The 16963-nt window shown below is 41.7% G+C and overlaps 4 non-coding genes across 4 annotated transcripts; 3 read left to right on the top strand and 1 right to left on the bottom strand.

Annotated features, from left to right (window-relative positions):
* Nucleotides 1-1320: 1320 nt before the first annotated feature.
* On the top strand, nt 1321-1402 carry trnal-aag. Its single transcript has one exon. It is a non-coding gene; the product is annotated as a tRNA-Leu (tRNA).
* A 4993-nt stretch (nt 1403-6395) lies between these two features.
* On the top strand, nt 6396-6477 carry trnal-uag. Its single transcript has one exon. It is a non-coding gene; the product is annotated as a tRNA-Leu (tRNA).
* Nucleotides 6478-12791: 6314 nt separating this feature from the next.
* Nucleotides 12792-12873, top strand: trnal-uag. The gene has a single exon. It is a non-coding gene; the product is annotated as a tRNA-Leu (tRNA).
* A 2835-nt stretch (nt 12874-15708) lies between these two features.
* Nucleotides 15709-15790, bottom strand: trnal-aag. Its single transcript has one exon. It is a non-coding gene; the product is annotated as a tRNA-Leu (tRNA).
* Nucleotides 15791-16963: the final 1173 nt, after the last annotated feature.

Consider the following 16963-nt stretch of genomic DNA (forward strand, 5'->3'; position numbering starts at 1 on the left):
TGCTCCAGGCCTTTCAGGGGTGTGGATTTGAGATCCACTGCTGCCAAAACTTTTGCATTTATCTTCTTGCCTTAAAACATAAGTAAACTTTTAAAAACAGCGAATTTAAAATTAATGATTGTGTTATTTTAGGAATTCTTTCTCCTGACAACTTCCTTGACTACTTGCTGGTCAGGCTGGTGAGAAACTGACCAGCAGGTGGCGCTGTTGTAACAAAATTCATTCATATTAACAGTACATGTATCCCTTAATATCTTGGAATAAAAACAAAATAAATAATGAATGTAAATGACAAAAGTGCTTAGAATAGTCCCCTCATTAATTTTGCATTCACTTATTTTAAAGGTTTACTTATCATTTAATACAACAATGTTACATTCCTTCTCTGTAAAACCAGTACTAGAGTATTCACACAAATCGACTTTCCTCCATTACAGAATTAACATGTCACACTATAATGCCATGAGCTTGCGCATGTAGAGCACTTCAGTGAAACATGAGCACAGCCTGCTGGTGTCACAGGGTATTTCACATAAACAGAGCCATTCTTTTAAAAGGAGTCAAACTAGTGAAGAAAATACTGGCAGTGGTGGGTTTCGAACCCTCGCCCCACAATTTCCCCTTGGCTCCTCCCATTTGATTTTTATTATTCTATCACTGTAGTGGTGAAATAGTGAATCTTCCACCATTGCACCAGTTCCCATTAGCTCAGAAGCACCAGCACTGGTGTGAGCCCTGGAACCAGCATGGTAAATAAACTCAGTTAAAGGGCACCTGTTGTCAAAAATATTATCCCCTACCAAAGGTGTCGGCTAATAGAGTTTTTTTTTTTTAAACTGCCCCCTCCAGTACCAGAACACCTGCACAGGGAGGGAATGCAGAAGTATGATAAGGTTCGGACTTGACCATTGGGGACCCACCGGGTTCTAAACCTTTGGGGCCTCTATGGCACGCGTGACACACATGTGAATGCTGGAACATGACCCACATGAGCGAACTGGCCTGAAATTTGTTCTTTTATGTTTCCAGCTGAACGGGGAGCCAGTCTGGACCGGCGGGGGCCCATGAGGGCTGGGGCCCACTGGGTTTTTTACTGGTGTCCCACCGGCCCAGTACAACCCTGACTGTGCATGTGTCTGCCCCAGGAAATCTGAAAACCAAAGAAGCAGGAAGAGGATCACTCCATGGTGCTCACTACAAGAACCCCAGGCCCGGGATTTTAGGTAAATAAAAGTAGTCACTTGGGGGTGCCTTCATTTTGGAACCCCACTTGTAAAACTGTGTTTCTTCTCCTTCAGAGAATGCAGAGTCCAAGCAGCTGGTAGCGTGGCCGAGCGGTCTAAGGCGCTGGATTAAGGCTCCAGTCTCTTCGGGGGCGTGGGTTCGAATCCCACCGCTGCCATAGTTTTGTGGAATCTTTGTTTCAGACAAATTTGCAGTAGATGAAGGCTTCACTGAATATATAATCTAAAACACCTTGAATTTTTGCCATCCACAGTATCCAAACAATGTATTTTAGCAGATATCAAGAGCTGCATTATAGAGGCATACTTTGCTCTGCCGGGGACACGCCCACAACAGACTTTTGGGGGGGGGTTACACACAGAAGTCAAACCCTCCCTTCCTCTCCTGCCCACCTGCTCTCCTCGATTACTGAGCCAACGGGGCAATTTGAGACAAAAATGCCTCTCCTGGTAACTTAAAGAGCTGAATTTACAGTTTTCAACTGTGACATTTGCCTCTTCTAGTGGACTGAGAAGATGAAACACCATAAATGAGACATGTCTGGTCCCCCTTGGCTCTAGGCCTACCCTTCAACCACGTACAGTAATGACGCCACTGGCACGCTATTACCTTTTAATCTTCCCTTTATAATATTTCTCTAATTTAGGTCTTTCCAGATGCCATTCCCACATTACATGTATGTAAAGGGCAATGATTATGATTAAAGGACAAGAACAGTCTAATTCATTTGGGGGGGGGGGTTGACAATATGTTAGGTCTGACTAGACGCAGAGCACATTCTCATTTATTAGCACCTCCAGTAAACTAAGCTTTTGTTGCCCTTTAAAATAACCCACTTTCTTGCCCAGGGATAACAAGGTTTGGATTTTGCCCAGTTAAGGGGGATCAGCCTGTTCCATTTGACCCTTGGGGAACAGAGAGCCAATGAGAATCCTGTTTCCATCACCAACCTGAGAAACACTGAGTAAAGGTCTCCTGATGATACAAATACACATTGGTGTTACCTGGGAACATGCTGGCGACACACTTCTCTCCCTTTGTAATTCATCAGGGCAGATGTGTATCCCTCGTCTGTCCGACCCTCGCATGGGCCTTGGACTCCAGCAGCGAATCCAAACTCCTTAACTGGCTTCACTGTACAATTTTAATTACCCAGTTGGGCGCCCAGTTATTTACTCTCAATTTTATCAGGAAGGAGCTATCTTGGGGCGATAGTTGCACTTAAACCCTTTTAGTGCCATTGACTGTGTTTGTTGTTTGCCCAGTAGTAGCAAATAATAAGATGTTTCTTATTAAACAACAAAAAAAATCGACATAAATAAATATATAGGCATCCTAGTCATGAATCTTCAGGGGCCTATACAGTAAATACAACCCTGGGACATGTGAATGGTATCTATGAGCCTCTGGTGTTCAAATGGGTCTTTAGATTTTAGCAAAACAGATATTGCTGAATTAAGGCTCCCAGAATGCTCTGCTGCATGGAGGCTGCTGGGAATTAAAGTACCTCATCAACACTTTCCTTCCTAAATACTAATTTCTCATTGCATGCCTTTAAAGGGGAACTGTCACTGTGATTAAAATCTTGTGCGTGGCCTGGTAGACTAGAAGCCTTTTATTTGTTGTTGATTCTGCCCTGTTGATGAAATACCTTGTCCTATGTGCCTATGGGGGATAAAAGTGTAAATCAGTGATACACATGCCGGTGACACACTTTGTCCCTTTGTAATACACAGTGAGGATGAGAATCCCCCGTCTGTCTGACTCTCACGTGAGCCTTGGGCTCAGGCATTTCCCAGCTCATTATCAGGATTCATTGACCAATGTTAATTGCAGGTTGGTCTACAGTCCACAGGGCAGCTCTGGTGGATGGACATAGACAGAGAAATAAAGGCATCTAATACTTTCTTGAAAACATCTATTGTATCTGCCAGAGAAGCTCCTGGGGGAGAATGGCACAACTTCAAATTTATTTCTATAGGAAACCCTAGAACGTCCTTCTAATCCTTGAAATGATGTTCTGTGAATAAGGCACCAGAGTGTATAGTGTATAGTTCCTCTTTATTTCAAGCACCTCTTTTCCAATGTCGAGAATCCCAACTTGGCCAGCCGGGCATGGCACGTGTATGCCCCCCTTTAGTATTTTCTGGTCACAGATTGCTTTACCTAAGCAGCCCTTTCTGATACCATAACTAAGCAAGGCTTGGCCAAGAGCTTTTTTTTGACAAATTTAGGCACATTGTGAGTCTGCTTAGCAGTAATTGTTTTAGTTAAAGTCCTCGTTTATGGTCCAACCTTCGGTCCGGGTTCCCCTGACTGAGATATGAAAATACTGCTATATCAGCCATAGTAGCAAGAATGTCTAGGAAACAAATATCCATCCCAAATACCAAGGTCACAGGAATATGTAAAAATCAATGTATACGCCATTAAGTTATAATTCAGGAATATCAAAAACAGCAAGTGTTAGACACCTATGACTAAGTACCAGAGGGAATGAATCGCGTAAGGTGGGCCATGTGGGGTCAGTATGTACCATTTTAAATGTGATTTGTAATAAACTTTCAATTTTTAACTAAGATTTGAGTCTTGGGACGTAAATCTTGGATATATATTTATAGCACATTGTGGGTTCCTTTGGAACTGGGGCAAGTCCCTTTGGCTCAGCTTGGATTTACAGGAATCAGTTATACAGACTCCCCATTAAGAATAGAGAATAATTGACCCCATAATATGACTCAAAGTGGCCTTAAAGATGGAGTAAAATAAGAATCCTCTAAATCTCCCCTCAATGACCTTTATTCTATGCCCAACTAGTAAAGGCTCTGGGGCTGGGCAACGATGTAGATACCGGTCAAACGAGTGATGATGATGCTATCAGTAGAGGATGGTGGGTAATTCAATGGAGCTGATTCGCAAATTTTGCCAACTGTCCTTTTGGTGACTCGTCCCACTTCTGGACCAGTGCAGAGTTTGGGAACCACTGTTGATATTTAAGAGACTTACCTAGGAATACAAATAAGCATTGCCCCAGATCTCACACCACCAGCTAGTGCTCCAGACTCAATACTGTGCTAATAATTTACTGGTAGAATTTACATAATGTGGCACCGCTGGAAGATCTTGTTTTCTCAGGAGGAAATGGAAGGCCTGAGGCCATTCTCTGCAAAACCCAACACCCCTAAACACTCATACATTCCACAAATGTAAAAAAGACTAAAAATGACCTCAATTCTTTTCTTATATATAACTCCACTTATATTGACTATAACAACCCGCCCGCTCTAACATACTTTGGCAACACTGGATTGAAACTGGCCATGACACTATTTGTTGAAATCAGCAATTTTCTGTCCCAACTCTAAGTGGCCTTTTTCATCTGGACTGACACCTCTTTGAGTGTGAAGGCAGAATCCTGCACATACTAACTGCCACCCAGTAAACTGTCAGAACATGATACGATGAATATTTTCTCCTTCCACTGTATATGTTGATGTGCATTACATCTTGATGCATCTCTTGACTCTAACTTTGTGTATCACATTTATTTGGTTATGGTTATGTTTTTAGAAAACTATTACCTTGCCATGAATAGGCTAAACCATAAAAAAGGGTTTGGGGTCAGGGTGGCTGTGAAGGGTTGAACTTGAGTAACAATGTCTTTATTTAACATAAATAGCTTAATTAACTTTTCTATTCAATAAGGGGGTAAAGTCCTTTGTTACTGGTAAGACTATATAAGAAAGAGGCCTGAAGAAGTCTTGCCTTGTTATGAGACATTAGCTCATCACTCAGGGTACTAAGAAGAGTTTATAAGATGATAACAAGAGCTGGAGAGGTGAGAGAGCAAGTGTGAAGGGGACAAATGGATGGAAGAGGCCTAGGGCCCCCACTGTGCTGGTCATACACCCCCACCAAGAAATATGAGACAGCAGAGCAAAAGGCAGAGGAGCACTTGTTATACAGAAGGTGGAACTTTCTCATGTCCCAGGTCTCCACACTTGGCACACTTTATTTTTCAACCAGGGTCTCCAAATCTTACTATTAGCATCCACAGATTCCCCCACATCTGGAGCAAGTATATCATTATGGGACTGTAAGCTCACATCAATAGGGCTCTGTGGTTCTTGTTGGTGATATATAGATCACAGTGATAATGGAGTAATGTTGCAGGAGTTAACAACTAGCAATTTAACCTAATAATGGACCCCCGTCATTATAAATGACTAATGCTAAGCAAATATTGTGTGTTTGCTCCACCAGAAGACAAGACCCTTCAAATCAACTACAGGCACATCTTTGCTGGTGGAGCAAACTCTACGTAAGCCTAGTAGGAATTAAATCAAAGGCAACTGGACATTAAGAGTTTTTCTTGAAAACGTTTCACCACTCATTCGAGTGACTTTTTAACTGAAGTGGTAGGGAAATCCTTGAGGGCAGTAAATTCACAGACATCCAATCACAATTGTTCCATTGAGCTTCAGTAAGGTGTTGGCTGAAACTCCAAGATTTATAAAAGTGTGATCCAGTCACAATGGTCCCATGATTTTTATTGAAGCAGATGTTCATTTTTCAATGTAAATGACTGGAAGTCCCTACCACTTTGGCTGAACTGAAGAAGCCACTTGGATGACTGGGGAAATGTTTTCCAGAAAAAACTCTAAATGTCCAGTTGTCTTTGACTTAGTTCTACTAGATATTGTATATCATGATCTGAATAAATGAGAATCTTCATAGACCCTACACAAAAAATATTCACACATGATTGGATTGGAAGGCTTGCAGACTGAGTACAGTTGGCCATTCATGCAACAATGTTGACTGAAGACTTGACCACTATACTGTCTGTGTCAGCATCTTATTGGACTGTGTATGGAGTCAAACCTTGACCAACACTGTATCTGATGAGTGCTCAGTTACATATGAGGCAGAAGTGTCTAAAAACCTGTTGAGTGAGGAGCGTCTTGGGTCAAAGGGTCAAAGGTCTTTTAGGCAGGGCCCTCATCACCTTTTGTATTGGTAACTAGTCACTATAACAAAATATATTATTAATATATTAATATTTATATATTATTATATTATAACATTAATTGACAGGAAAGTGATTAAAAATATTTTAATATCATCACTGGCAGGTTATTGTCTCATCTGGTAGCGTGGCCGAGCGGTCTAAGGCGCTGGATTTAGGCTCCAGTCTCTCTGGAGGCGTGGGTTCGAATCCCACCGCTGCCAATTCTTATTTTCTCTCTCCATTGGTCAAAATTAATAAATGGTCAATGGCAAAAGTGGTTATCATAAACACTTTTATGGAATTGCCGGAAATAAGAATTTTATAGTATTGCTATAAATAAGAGGTGATCTTCAGCAATATATCTACAATGGGTAGTACACATATTGAGTCCCTTTTAAAAGCCAAGTATGACCTGTCTGTCTGACGCTCACCTGTTCCTTAGTCTCCAGTAAGATTTCACATGGGGTAATGTGCAAAGTACAAAAAAAGTGGGCGGGGGTGGGGCAGTAAAAGCTTCCTTTGTATTTAATTTTTTTCACACTTTTTTAATTTCTTTGTACTCTTGCCCTCCTTTCCAGGACAATGTTAAATCAGCCATTTCCTCGTTAGCTATCCATAACTAGAGTGCCCCTAGTGGCCACACATAGTACTGTATCTGTGGTTTCCTATGAAAACTTTAAATAATCCTTTCCAATAGGGCAATGCAAAATGGCATATATTTCTACTATGGTGTGTAGCTTTGCTCTTCAAACAGAAAAATCAAAAGTCCAATTTATATATAGGAAAAAAGTACAGTGGTCTCATTCCAAAGAACCCTCCGTCCAAGGGGTTATCATTACTGAGCATAATTCAGCAGGAACAGGACCCCAATTTGGCTCATAGCCAGTGTAGAAAGATAATATTAAAATATACCTGTGCAGTCCATTCCTCTTGTGGATACAGAATCTATGGATTCATATTGTTGAATTTCTGTGTTTCTTACAAATGTGTGATACTATAAAGGAAAAGTCACACCCTGGAAACCACCCAGAATGATCCCCAAATTCTGTTTTTTATGATTGAATTAGACAAATCACTAATAGCCAATGGTCCTATGATTTTATCCCACCCCTAAGTGTGCCTCTTTCATCTACACTAACACCTCTTGAGGTGTGAAGACACACTTGGTAACACCATGTTATTGCCCTGAGGTGACACGATGGAATGTGATGGAAGCTACAAAGGAGGTGTTAAAGTTGAATCTTTCACTCATTTTGTCTGTGGAATTCTTTTTATCAATCTATTTTACTTTCATTATATATTTTTGGAACCCTTTCTGTGATTGGAACAGAAAAACACCCCTTTGGTAACTCACAGGAGAGTGTGAAGAACAAGAGGTCCCACCACCAAGTCATCCTTGGAGATATTGGTAGGCCCAGTTTATGGTTTCAGTTAAGCATCTGCTATGTTATCTCACTTTTTGGGTGCTTTCCTCCTGTTCATGCAGAATGGAGCACCTGACTGGGCACCGTATGTACATTAGCTTTTTCTCATTCATTGGGTCTGTATTATAAGTCTTGATCGTATTTTACATAGTCAACCTTGATAAATCTTCATTATAATCTTATTATATAAGCCTTAAGGCAAAGGACTGTTTTCATGATGAATGACTGAATTATATTCATCTCTTGTTCAACCTTAATAAGCTCACTCTTTCAATAAAGTCTTTGAAGGGTAGGCCCTTTGTTTCTGGTCAGTATCTAAGAAGGAGGGTTGGCCAACTGTTGCTAGCCTTGTTATGAGACATAAGATCATCATTCAGGGTATTAAGAGGGTTTTAGAAGGTGATAATTAGGGTTGGAGAGGTGACAAGCAAAGTGTGGAGAGGACAAATGGATAAGAGTCCCTTCGGCCAAAGTGTGCCGGTGATAACTAGATGGGAGAGGAGCATTTGTCATATAGAAAGTAGGACTTTCACATGTTCTCACATCCCCACACTTGGTGCCTCTAAATAACTTCTTCTCTGACTCAGGAACATTAGAAGGTGACAGCTCCATTCCCCCTTCCCAGTCCCACTATCAGTATCCAAAGAGTCTTCTGAAAGCAAAGCAATTTTTGAAGAAATAGTATTCTAATTATCTTTGGGTGGTATAAAAAGGGGTTTAGTGAACATAACAAATTGGGGGAAATGTCATGCCCCACCTAAACTGGACCTTGCTGTCCTCGTAGTGTCTAGGCCCAGGAAACCTGTCGATACCAGAGGGGTTGCTGTAAGTTGCCATAAACAGTTACTATTTAATGGACCTGCTGGGGGCTGTTGTTTTGTGTACTTGAAATGCCAGGGCCTATTTTAAATATCATGGATGTTGTAGTGTCGATACAGCTGGTACAGTATATGAACATGGTTCCTTATGGCACAAGAGAGTGATTTTGACACCAATACACTCACATCCAATCCCTTAGGCCAAGAGTCCCCAACCTTTCATACCCGTGAGCAACATTCAGAAGTTGGGAAGCAACACAAGCATGGAAAAAATCCTGTGGTGTCAAATAAGGGCAGGGATTGGCTATTTGTTAGCCTTTATGTGAACTGGTAGTCTAAAAGAAATTATGTATCTGGTGGCATACTGGCATTGATCCAACAGGCTGGAATTTGGCAGCCCAACTGGGATATCATAGCTTTCTGGCTATTGTTTAACCACCAGGGCTTGACCAGTCCAATACACAAAGATGGTGTATTTCAGATGAAGTGCTCTGTACCATCCTCCACTTCCTGGTGTTGACCCAAATGGAAACTGCCTGCAACCGATCAGCCCATGAGATATAGGAAGGGTTGTATCTGACATTTTCTGCCAGCAGAGACACAATATGTGCACCATGAGCGTTAGAGATACAAACTCCAGGCAGCTGCAACACTTCTCTAAATTCATTGCTGGTTGGCCACGTACAGATATAGCCTTGATCACACAGGGGGACATGCAGGTCTGGACTGGGAGTCAAAATAGGTCCTGGCATTCCAAGTACATAGAAGAAGAACATCAGAGCAGCCTCTTTCTTTCTCCTGACAACTTCCTTGACTACTTGCTGGTCAGACTGGTGGGAAACTGACCAGCAGGTGGCGCTGTTGTAACAAAATTCACAGTAATTAACAGTACATGTTTCCCTTAATATCTTGGAATTAAAAAAAATATAATAATGAATGTAAATGACAAAAGTACTCAGAATAGTCCCCTCATTAATTTTACATTCACTTATTTTAAAGGTTTACTTATCATTTAATACAACAATGTTACATTCCTTCTCTGTAAAACCAGTACTAGAGTATTCACACAAATCGACTTTCCTCCATTACAGAATTAACATGTCACACTATAATGCTATGAGCTTGCGCATGTAGAGCACTTCAGTGAAACATGAGCACAGCCTGCTGGTGTCACAGGGTATTTCACATAAACAGAGCCATTCTTTTAAAAGGAGTCAAACTAGTGAAGAAAATACTGGCAGTGGTGGTTTTCGAACCCACGCCCCACAATTTCCCCTTGGCTCCTCCCATTTGATTTTTATTATTTTATCACTGTAGTGGTGAAATAGTGAATCTTCCCGCATTGCACCAGTTCCCATTAGCTCAGAAGCACCAGCACTGGTGTGAGCCCTGGAACCAGCATGGTAAATAAACTCAGTTAAAGGGCACCTGTTGTCAAAAAATATTATCCCCTACCAAAGGTGTCGGCTAATAGAGTTTTTTTTATTTTTAAAACTGCCCCCTCCAGTACCAGAACACCTGCACAGGGAGGGAATGCAGAAGAATGATAATTGTACCGAACAAGGGCATGAAACTTCTGCTGCATGGAGGCTGCTGGGAATTGAAGTACCTCATCAACACTTTCTTTCCTAAATACTAATTTCTCATTGCATGCATTTAAAGGGGAACTTTCACTGTGATTAAACTCTTGTACATGGCCTAGTGGACAAGAAGGCTTTTTTTGTTATTGTTGATTCTGCCCTGTTGATGACATAACATGTCCTATTTGCCTCTGGGGGATAAAAGTGCAAATCAGTGATACACATGCCGGTGACACCAGTAGGTCTTTCCAGTTGACACAAGGTCACCCATTCCAATTAGAAGAAAAGAGGTTCCAGCTAAATGTTGGGAAGGGGTTTGTTACAGTGAGAGCTGTGAAGATGTGGAATTGTCTCCCTGAATCAGTCAAAGGCAACTGGACATTTAGATTTTATCTTGAAAACGTTTCACCACTCATCCGAGTGACTTCTTCAGTTCAACTGAAGTGATAGGGAACTATTCGGCATTTCATCTCTTGAGCGGAGTTCCAGACATCCAATCACAATTGTTCCATTGAACTTCAGTAAGGTGTTGGCTGAAACTCACAAATGTGTGAAAATGGGATCCAGTCACAATGGTCCCATGATTTTCATTGAAGCAGATGTTAATCTTTCAATGTATATGACCGGAACACCCGGTGAGGAGCATCTTCGGTCAAAGGTCTTTTGGGCAGGGCCCTCTTCACCTTTTCACTATGTAATTCTGTATGTTCTTTGTATAAACACATTTACAACACTGTACAACATGTTGGTACTCTAAAAATACATGCTAATAATAGTAATAATACCAATAATAATAATCTGTCCTTTTACCGATGGGCTGGCAGTGACTCAATGCTCTTTGGCCTGTTTCATAACCTGAGCAAACAAGTAGACCTTGATGTATATGTACCATTGAAAACAATGTATAGCTTACAAAATGCAGCCCAATAAAAAATGTCAGTCTCTTAGAATATTTCTTGCCGACCCCTTCACAGTCTCTCAACCGTATGTAAATCCAAAAAACAAGCCTATATATGCCCCCAGAAAGGGATATATATAAGAAGCGATCAGCGCCTGTGGCAACAGAAATAAAAAACAGACATAGCGCAGTATGTTCACAATGTGAAATATCACCCTGTGCATACACTGGATGGTAAGTAGATGTGTTCTTCCCTTCTCCTTTAAATGGCCACTTATAAGGATGTAGAGTGGCAATACAGGTGGACAGAAGAAAGGAAAGGTATTTTTTTCTGTGAACTTTCCTGTGAAATGGAATGTGTATTCCGAGGATGCAGATGCCTTCACCTTATATATAAAAAATGCCTACTTACAAACCACTGCCGTGGTATGGTGTATTTAACATGAAGCTCTTTCAAGTTCCTCCTTCAGCGTTCACCACTCCTTCCGAGTTTCTCAGCAGGAATACAAATCGATAATAGTATAACACCGTTTATTTAAAACATAATTAAAAACAATTAAAAATTCTCACTCACATTTCCCTTGCGGGTTTTTGCGCATTGAGTCCAAATAAAAGTCTTTCTGGGGTCCCCCAAAGGCAATCCTGTCCGCTCACTCCAAATTCTTGCCAGCTTTCTTCAGGTGCCTTGGTCTGGATTGTTGTGTCCCCCAAACTCTGCCTAACGCGTTTCGCTGGGTGTTACCAGCTTCCTCAGAGGCGTCTCTTGTCATTTTCGTTTGTATCCTTCCTTTTAAAGCCCATTCCAGCGTGTTTGTTCGACTTCCGCCTTCACTTCCGGTTTGTGCGTTCCAGCTTATGCGTTCCAGCTACTTCACTTCCGGTTTGGCGCATACAGTTGTATGCGGCAAACCGGAAGTGAAGTCGCTGGAACGCATAAGCTGGAACGCACAAACCGGAAGTGAAGGCGGAAGTCGAACAAAATGACAAGAGACGCCTCTGAGGAAGCTGGTAACACCCAGCGAAACGCGTTAGGCAGAGTTTGGGGGACACAACAATCCAGACCAAGGCACCTGAAGAAAGCTGGCAAGAATTTGGAGTGAGCGGACAGGATTGCCTTTGGGGGACCCCAGAAAGACTTTTATTTGGACTCAATGCGCAAAAACCCGCAAGGGAAATGTGAGTGAGAATTTTAATTGTTTTTAATTATGTTTTAAATAAACGGTGTTATACTATTATCGATTTGTATTCCTGCTGAGAAACTCGGAAGGAGTGGTGAACGCTGAAGGAGGAACTTGAAAGAGCTTCATGTTAAATACACCATACCACGGCAGTGGTTTGTAAGTAGGCATTTTTTATATATAAGGTGAAGGCATCTGCATCTTCGGAATACACATTCCATTTCACAGGAAAGTTCACAGAAAAAAATACCTTTCCTTTCTTCTGTCCACCTGTATTGCCACTCTACATCCTTATAAGTGGCCATTTAAAGGAGAAGGGAAGAACACATCTACTTACCATCCAGTGTATGCACAGGGTGATATTTCACATTGTGAACATACTGCGCTATGTCTGTTTTTTATTTCTGTTGCCACAGGCGCTGATCGCTTCTTATATATATCCCTTTCTGGGGGCATATATAGGCTTGTTATGTGTACCATTGTTGCTCCTCAAAATGTTTTCCAGAAGGTTAAATCTACAAACAATTCATATTATTATTAATATGTTCATATTTATATATTAATATATTATAATAATTGGCAGGAAAGTGATTCAAAAATATTTTAATGTCATCACTGGAAGTCTATGTTCTCACCTGGTAGCGTGGCCGAGCGGTCTAAGGCGCTGGATTTAGGCTCCAGTCTCTCTGGAGGCGTGGGTTCGAATCCCACCGCTGCCAACTATTTTTTTTCCTCTCCATTAGTCAAAATAAATAAACTGTCAATGGCAAATATCACAAACAATTGCTGGAAAAAAGAATTTTATAGTATTGCTATAAATAAGAGGTGATCTTCAGCAATATCTCTACAATGGGTAGTACACATATTGAGTCCCTTTTAAAAGCCAAGGTGGAAGAGATAAGTATGACCTGTCTGTCTGATGCTCACCTGTTCCTTGGTCTCCAGTAAGATTTCACATGGGGCAATGTGCAATGTACAAAAAAAGTGGGCGGGTGGGAAAAGCTTCCTTTGTATTTTTGTTTTTTGCACTTTTTTATTCCTCTGTACTCTTGCCCTTCCTTCCAGGACAATGTTAAATCAGCCATACCCTCGTTAGCTATCCATAACTAGAGTGCCCCTAGATGCCACACATAGTACTGTATCTGTGGTTTCCTATGAAAACTTTATAATTCTTTCTAATAGGGCCATCCTATAGTTATACTATGGTGTGTAGCTCTGCTCTTCAAACAGAAAAATAAAAAATTCCAATTTATATAGGAAAGAAGTACAGTGGTCTCATTCCAAAGAACCCTCAGTCCAAGGGGTTATCAGTACTGAGCATAATTCAGCAGGAACAGCCCTTTCCGCCCCCCAATTTGGCTCATAGCCAGTGCAGAAAGATACATTAAATTATACCTGTGCAGTCCATTCCTATTGCTGGATTTCTGTGTTTCTTACAAATGTGTGATACTATAAAGGAAAAGTCACACCCTGGAAACCACCCAGAATGATCCCCAAATTCAGTTTTTTATGATTGAATTAGACAAATCACTAATAGCCAATGGTCCTCACACTGTGAACTATGATTTTATCCCGCCCCTAAGTGTGCCTCTTTCATCTACACTAACACCTCTTGAGGTGTGAAGACACAATTGGTAACACCTTGTTATTGCCCTGAGATGACAAGATGGAATGTGATGGAAGGACATGGTACCAGTTTGTGATCAGATGACACTTTCCTTCTAAAGGCATCTCAGGCATGGGGTGGTGTGTGTCTTATATTATATAAATATCATAATTCATGAAAACACAGTACTAGCTGGTATTGGGCCGATCGGTCTAAAGGTGGCCATACACGGGCCTATAAAAGCTGCCTTAAGCCCCCCGACGGGCTTCCCCGATCGAGATATGGCCAAAAGTCGGCCAGATCTCGATCGGATGGGACTAAAAATCCTGTTGGATCGCGGCCGCATCTGTTCCTTGATGCGGCCCATGATGGGATCAGCCCGATATTGCCCACCTCAAGGTGGGCATACCAGAGAGAGATCCACTTGTTTGGCAACATTGCCAAATGAGCTGATCTCTCCGTGTATGGCCACCTTAAAGCTCTGGATTAAGGCTCCAGTCTCTTTGGGGTGTGGGTTCGAATCCCTCTGCTGCCAAGAGTTTTGCATTAATCTTCCTGTCTTGAAACATAAGTAATCTTTTAAAATCAGTGAATGTAAAATTAATAATTGTGTTTTTTTTTAGAAAATTTAGCGTTTTACATTCATTATTTATTTTCATTTATATTAACAGCACATGTATCCCTTAATATCTTAATAAAAACAAAATAAATTTTAGGGACCTACAGGATATCCTATCCTAGACTTAATCCCCTACCTTTTTGTATGTACTGTAGTTCTTTTTTCCCTTGTTATTGGGCCAAGCCCTTCTAACTGGTAAAGTGTAACACCCTCACCTATTGGACAAAGAGTGTAATGACACTCCCCTGCCACACTGCTATATAGTGCTGTGCAGGGAGTGGCCTTTTCCTCTTTGGCTCCTGGTGCTGCTGCTGGGTGAATCCCCATTGAGCCTGGGATCACCATAGGCCCCAGTAAGCATTTACCCCAGAGGGACCTGACACCTTTGGTGCTAAGTCGGGGACCAGGTAACCCCGTGAACGAGGAACAGCTAATATAGTAAGATCTTGTTATAGACTCTCTAGTAGAGTAAGACAGAGAGGTGTAGCAGAAAGAGCAGTTGTCGCTCCAAAGAGGATTGTAGGAGGAAGTAGCTTCCCACAAGGCCTGTTTGCCTTTAGAGCAGGGAACTCAGTTGATAGGCATCTAGGTTAGCAAAGGACTACCTGTACCCTACCTGATCGATCCCGATCCCCTCACTGGCAACGTCGGTTAACTGGGAATTGATGTACACCTATCTGCAATATCCTATGGGAGTTGCTTCTGTCTGACTGTGATCCTTGCTATGTCCAGAGTGATTACATCTGCTGTGTCCTATACATTCTGTAAGTAAACCTGTGGTCATTTGCCTTTGGCATAATAAATCTGTGCACCTGTTTTACTATCTAAGAACCTCCTGGTGTCCATTATTCTATTTTTACACTTATATGCCTGTGAGTTGTAGTTCTACTACATTTTAAAGGGGAAGCTTCCATTTGGCGAAGGCTCTGCCCTGGGTGAAGATTCGCAATGTAACTCATGCTCACTACTTAGCTGGACACTCTTAACTCCTAATTGGAAGGATAGCCCAAGAAAGCATTACAAATAATGAAAGTAAATGACAAAAGTTCTTAGAATAGTCCCCTCATTAATTTTACAATCACTTATTTTAAAGTTTTACTTATCTTTTAATACAACAATGTTACATTCCCTCACTGTAAAACCAGTACTAGAGTATTCACACAAATCGACTTTCCTCCATTAGAGAATTAACATGTCACACTATAATGCTATGAGCTTGCGCATGTAGAGCACTTCAGTGAAACATGAGCACAGCCTGCTGGTGTCACAGGGTATTTCACATAAACAGAGCCATTCTTTTAAAAGGAGTCAAACTGGTGAAGAAAACATTGGCAGCGGTGGGATTCGAACCCACGCCCTCGAAGAGACTGGAGCCTTAATCCAGCGCCTTAGACCGCTCGGCCACGCTACCACATGGTGCTGTTCCACCTCCTAATTTTACCTTGGCTCCTCCCATTTAACTTTTCACATTCTATCACTGTAGTGGTGAAACAGTGAAACATCCACCATTGCACCAGTTCCCATTAGCTCAGAAGCACCAGCACTGGTGTGAGCCCTGGAACCAGCATGGTAAATAAACTCAGTTAAAGGGCACCTGTTGTCTAAAAATATTATCCCCTACCAAAGGTGTCGGCTAATAGAGTCTACTGTGCCCCCGCACAGTAGTGACTCGACCCTAACCCGTCTCGCTTATTTTTTAGATTTGTTATTTATTTTCTTTTGATCCCAGGATATTAAGGGATAAATGTACTGTTAATATGAATGAATTGTGTTACAACAGCGCCACCTGCTGGTCATTTTCCCAACAGTCTGACCACCAAGTAGTCAAGGAAGTTGTCAGGAGAAAGAAAGAGGCTGCTCTGATGTTCTTCTTTTATTAGGAAAATAATTAGAAACCTTTCTCACATATTTCCTACATCAGAGCAGCCTGTCAGACTTACCGATCCAGGTGAAACCACTGATGTTGAGGAAGACAACCCTTACAGCCCCCTCATCAGTTCTACCCCCAAATAGGTACGGAGGGAGGCCAGTGAAGGTGACGTATGGGAGCCTGTAAATCTAGCTGGATACATCGATCTGTAGTGTGACTTCAGCGGTGGATAATGTGACTGCAGGAGTACAGAGAAACACAAGATTAATGGTGGAAGCAGCAGGAAGTGAAGATATGTAGTCGCAAGGGAAGGTTCTAGGAAGCACCTTGGCGTCAGGCGAAACAGGCTCTGGCGTGGAGACCAGCAGGAGTTGAAGATCTGCCCAGATGATGAGGGTTGGTCATGAACCTCAGAAGGCAGGCAGGTTCAGCAACAATGAATAAAGTTCAATCGAAGTATCAGAGGTTAATACAATGGAATGGTCAAACAGCAAGCAGAGTTGGCAACAGTGGGTCAAATCCAAGCAGAGTTCCAGGGGTTAATACAGGAGAATAGTCAAGAGGCAGAAGCAAGTCAAAAACCGAGTTCAATATAAAAGAGAGTAACTTACTCAAAATGTAGCCAGGAAATACGATGTCCGAGCACTGGAAATCCCCTCTGTGCAGACTTAACTGGAGACACCTGCATCATCAGGCTGCGCTCCCTGGAATCAG

The sequence above is a fragment of the Xenopus laevis genome, chromosome 3S (genome assembly GCF_017654675.1).
Source record: "Xenopus laevis strain J_2021 chromosome 3S, Xenopus_laevis_v10.1, whole genome shotgun sequence".
Classification (NCBI taxonomy): Eukaryota; Metazoa; Chordata; class Amphibia; order Anura; family Pipidae; genus Xenopus; species Xenopus laevis.